This window comes from Octodon degus, unplaced genomic scaffold (genome assembly GCF_000260255.1).
Source record: "Octodon degus isolate 3935 unplaced genomic scaffold, OctDeg1.0 scaffold00030, whole genome shotgun sequence".
Classification (NCBI taxonomy): Eukaryota; Metazoa; Chordata; class Mammalia; order Rodentia; family Octodontidae; genus Octodon; species Octodon degus.
The window spans coordinates 724,237-729,994 of record NW_004524606.1 but is presented as its reverse complement, the minus strand read 5'-3'; the positions used below and the strand labels follow the sequence as shown (position 1 = coordinate 729,994).

Sequence of the window (5,758 nt, the reverse complement as noted above, 5' to 3'; positions counted from 1 at the left end):
AAAATAATAAATTTAATTATAAGCAAATAATGAAAGCAGGCCCATTCATAGAGGCTACAAAGGAATTGAAATATCTAGAAATAAATATAACCAAGGAAATGAAAAGTTTCTACAATAAAAATTATAAAACACCAAGAAAATAACTTGAAGATGTATCAAAAACTGAAAGGACCTCCAGTGTTCATGAATTGCAAATGTGAATATCTTAAAAATTGGAATGAAAGCACCAGGAAGAGCCTCTCTTGAGTTCTTTGGAAGAAGGTAGAAAAAAGGATACTTCTTTAAAATGGCAATGGTATCAGAATTCCTCAAGCAGTTCCTACTTTATTGATAATCAAGAACAAGAATATGTTCAAACTGTGAAAGCATCCCAAGCTGGTCCTGGGTCAGCCATGAACCCCTGTCCAGCTTTAATCCCTCCTCTGATGTTGAGGCTTTGCACAAAGCCATAACAGCAAGAGGTGTGGATGAAGCAGCCATCATTGACACTCTGACAAAGAGAAACAACGCCCAGCGTCAACAGATCACAGTAGCCTACCTCCAGGAAAAAAGGAATCCACTGGATGAAACTCTAAAGAAAGCCCTCACAGGTCATCTAGAAAAAGTGGTTTTAGCTCTGCTGAAAACTCTTGCCCAGTTTGATGCAGATGAGCTCTGGGCTGCCATGAAGGGTCTTAAAACTGATGAAGACACCCTCATTGAAATTTTGGAATCAAGGAAGAATAGAGAACTCACAGAAATTAATATAGTCTACAGAGATGAACTGAAGTGAAATTTGGCCAAAGTCATCACTACCGACACATCTGGAGTTCCAGAAAGCTCTGCTTTCTCTAAGTGTGACTGATGTGAGGATCTTGGTGTGAATGAAGACTTGGTGGATACAGATGTGAAGGCCCTATACAAAGCTGGAAAAGGAGAAAGGGGACAAATGTGAATGTGTTCAACACCATTCTGATCACCCACAGCTACTCTCATCTCTGCAGAGTGTTTCAGAGATACACCAAGTACAGTGAGCATGACATGAACAAGAATGCACCTGGAGCTTAAAGGCGACATTGAGAGGTGTCTCACAGCCATTGTGAAATGTGCCACAAGCACACCTGCCTTTTTGGCTGAGAAGCTTCATGAGGCAGTGAAAGGTGCTGGAATTTATAAAGTGCTGATCAGGATCATGGTCTCTTGCTCGGAAATTGACATGAATGATATCAAAGTGGACTATCAGAAGATGTATGGGACCTCTCTGTGCCAAGTCATTTTGGATGATACTAAGGGAGATTATGAAAAATTCTGGTGGTTCTGTGTAGAGGAAATTCAACATTCCTTTGAAGCTCTCAAGCATTCTTAACAGAAGACTTCTGAACCACAGATTTTCATTCTGCAACATTGTCTTAACTAGGAAGGTTGGTTGAGTAGGTATGCAGTGTTAACTATCTGCTTTCTGAAAAACAATATGGCCTATACATCTTTTATTTATATCACAACTCTGTATAATGGAGATAAGTTTGTTTTTAAAATGTGTTTTCAGAAATCATAAGACCCCATATGCAAGTTGCTTTATTGCCTGAGAAAGGCATTTAAGTAGCTGAAAATAAAAAATGATGTGACAAAAAATTATTTTAAAAATCTTTTTAACACTGTTAAAGAAAAGGTAGAAAAGGAAATGGTAAGTAAAGGAGAATGCATATTTATTTTATATATGCATATCTCTATACTAAATTGATCTAATCTTTGTTTCTGTGCTGCATAAAAATGCAACTAAATTGAATTTTTTAAAAATGTATTTCATACAGGGTCTCACTAGGAAGCTTAGGCTCATAGTGATCCTCCTGTTTTCAGCCTCCCTAGCACTGGGATTACAGGCATGTGCCACTATGCCCAGATTCAGTCACAGGCTCAGTGCACCCCGGGGATGGGGCCAGCATGGCATGTGGGACTGGGGATTGAACCCTGGTCCCTGTGCTTGCCAAAGTAGGCATAAATTGAATTTTTTAAAAAATGTTATTTTTCTCATGCCTCCAATATCCAATCCATAAATTAATAATATAGTTGAATGTTTAGTTAGCAATGGTGATAGTATAAATGTTTCACCCAATATGGAACACTAAAATATTCTTCACACAGAATTTTTTATTTAAAATCAGATCAATGGATTTAACTGTATATGCTATTCTTGGGACTAGGCAGATGGCTCAGTAGAATAAGCGCTTGCCTGGCAAGTGCAAGGGTCTGAGTTCAGTCCCTGATTCTGGAAAAAAAAAGAGCTATTCTTAATAATTCTATAATTATTCTTACTAGTTTTTAACAAATCATAGTGACAAATTTTAAGGTTATGAATACAAGAAACATTTTTTTTTTGTTTTAAAATTCATCAGTTATTACATTCTTTGTAAAAAAACATAGAATTTGTGAGGTTCCACTTGTTAGGGCAAAAAAGGTTACATGCAGCCCTAGAGATGAGAAAGAGCCTCAATTTTTGGTAAACTTTGAGTCTTCAACTTTCTGATCAACCTGTGCTGCTCTGTAATCTCATATATCTCTTAAGATGTTAAGGTCTCACCTTCTTGATTTCTGTTCTTAAGATAAGAATTATTGAGGGGCTTGGAGTTTTATATTACTGATGGCATTTTTTTTGTGGAGGTGACAATAACAAATTTCTGGTGTGTTCTATGAAGAGAAATTCTCTTGTGGAAAGGAAGCCCAGTCACAACTAGCAGCACTGCTCAGTTGCTCAGGGAAACCACTCTTCCTCCCTAGGGTCAGGGTGCGTATTTAAGGGGCAGAGAGTAACAACAGCAAGCAGGGTTTTTGTTTTTTTTTTAATATGTTAAGCAAAAGGTATTGCTGTGACTGAGCAGATTTGACCACATCTCAATTGAGGTAATGTCTAACCATTTTTTCAGAGTTACCTTGTCTTTCTTGTCACCACCAACCAGTTCTGTGACAGTAATGAGCACCTTCTTTTTTCTTCCAACCTTGGAGTTAGCAGCTGAATACTAAATTAACCTGGACTTTCTGTTCTACCTGGCCTTTCTGAGATACATAGCAGATCAGAAGTCTGTGCCAATCCCTTTGACAACAGTTCAGGCTGAAGCAGGGTGTTGTAGCCAAGGTTTTCAAGGGAATAGACAATACAGGACACATAATTTATAGGATTATTTTACATTATTCACCAAAAAAAGTCAAATACAGAGAGTTCCAGAAATCTGTCCACATGCTAGACACCCAAATAATTCAGCTGAAGGCTTGGATCCCATCGCAATGTCCAAGCACAAGTCCAGCTGAAGACGTAGAGCTCATGCAGTGTCCTGTGTGGGTCCAGCTGAAGACCTAGAACTCATGGCAATGCTTCCATGCTTTGTGAAAGTCTGTTTCACAGATCTGAACTGGGAAGGCCCACAGGTCAGTGGTGGAAACGAGAAAGTCTGTGACAGTGGAGTGATCTGTGAAGTGTATTAGACCTAGGAAACAATGCGCAAGGTCAGGACCAGAGCTCCCTAAAACAAAACCACAGTCCTTCTCAGAGATGATGAGGTCCCAAGCTGCTCTGATAATGAGAATAGTCAAGTTCATATCAGGAAGGCTCGCACAACAAGCTTCTCCAGCAACAGCATCCCGCCTTCTCCCCAGTTCTCCTTTTCTGCTGTTGGCCCTAAACCTCAGGTGGGTCACTACATCCAGCAATACGCCTATTCAGAGCAGTGGCTGTTCCAAATTAACCATTAGTTAATCCACCACCAGGGCGTCCCCTTTATGGGCCTTTTTAGCCTTGGGGTTGCCTTTTCTACCCTTTCATTTAAAACCAGCCTTCCTGGCTTCAGGTTTCTATACCTGTAGGACTTCTCAGCTTTCTCACCCCTCATCTTGAAAGATAGAAAAGAGAAAGAACAGATACTTTCCCAAAATTAAATGAATTCTTAAACAGGATACAGAAAACAATAACAAAGAACATAATTGTAAATTATAATACAGTACCTTAAAATTAACTTCTTTGTATAAAATGAGAAAATAAGTCCATGAAAGACCACACCACAAAGAGAAAAATTTTCCCTATGTACATCTGACAAAGGAACTAAGTCCAGAATATTTAATAACACATTTATGTTCATAATAAGAAGGTTAAAAAATCAATTTAAAAATAAGGAATAGACTGAAAGAGGGGCCATTAAATTGGTCAAAAACATAAATGCTCAGTTAAATTAGTCATCTGAAAGTACAAACTAAGTACTCAGTATGTCTACTAGGGAAATGAAACATGAAAATAAACATAAGAATAACACCTAATAAGAATTTTTCATATATGCAGGCATTTCACTTATGAAAATGTAGCATTTCGGATTAACTGGAAGAGGAGAGATGATTCCATATATAGTTGAGGAAAATTAGCATAGTTAAATCATAGCTTCAAATCATACAGAAAATAAACTAGATTAATAAAATGCCTATGTATTAAATTATTAAAAGAAAATATAAAATTTATACCTTCCTTCAGGTGAAAACATTCCCAAATAAAGCAATAAAACCTTGAAAATTATAAAAAAGATATTATAAAAACTAAATAAAAACATACAGCTTTCTACACAATTTAAAGCAAAGGGTAAAAAGTGACTGGCTAATAAAAAAATGTTGTTATGCATAGCAGATAAAAGAAGTGTACCCATAATATATGAAGGTTTTCTCTCTAGGTGACTCTCCTTAGGCACACTATGCATTGTTGATCACTTTCCTGTGGAAAAAGATAGATAGATAGATAGATAGATAGATAGATAGATAGATAGATAGACAGACAGACAGACAGATGGATAGATATACACGAGATAGTTAGGATAGATATACAGCTACTTTCTCTTAGTTCATTGAGAAGAAAGGTTTGTACTAATTTGGTTTAGACAAGATATCATGTCCACATCTTGTCCTCTGAATAACTACTACGATGACAACAATATTCAATGTATTAATTACCATAACTGCCCTACTAACGTGTTTTAAAATCATTTCATTGCTATATTATCTTCTTTCTCATTAGAATAAATAAAAAATTTTAAAAAATAATAAAAATAGGCAAATATTAGGAATAATAAATGAACAGGAAATAAGAAGCAAATGGTCTTTATAAATGTGAAATGCTCAGCTTTGGAGAGTTCAGAAATGAAAATTTATTCACTATTAAATACAATTTGTTTTCCATTATTTTGGTAAAATTTTAAAGATGAATGATATCCTATATTAATGATTATGCACGTATTATGCAATACTCTCATGAACTCTTGATGGAAATGTAATGGCAATATTTATAATTTCACTATATTGATTTCAATTAACAGGATCAATCAAAAATGTTTAAGTTTTTGTATACTTTCTCTATATCCAGCTCCACTTCCTGGAAGCTGACCTACAAAAATTCTAGCACATAGAAATAAGAGTTATTTTTTGTGGTGACAAAAAATATCTAGAACAAGAACTTATTAATAACTTATGGCATAACCTTATCATGTAATACTGTTTCTCCATTAAAAATGGAGATTTATTTTGTCTTGTTATTCCCTGACATAGGGCCCTGAGGTCCTTGGCTCCTTTTGAGCTAACTTCTTCTCTTCTTCAGTTCACTAAAGAATTTCTCTACTGCAAGTATCTCCTATCCTTCGCTATCATTTCCCCATTCTGCACCATGCAAGCAAAACAGTTGGCTACAGAATCTCATGGTGCAAAATAGTAAAGATGGTGGTAACTAGTTCCAAAATCTCATAATCCTGTCCCCAGG

At 36.2% G+C, this 5,758-nt stretch overlaps 1 pseudogene; it reads left to right on the top strand.

Moving 5' to 3' along the window:
* The first annotated feature begins 286 nt into the window (after window positions 1-286).
* On the top strand, window positions 287-1,345 carry LOC101568930 (annotated as a pseudogene).
* Window positions 1,346-5,758: the final 4,413 nt, after the last annotated feature.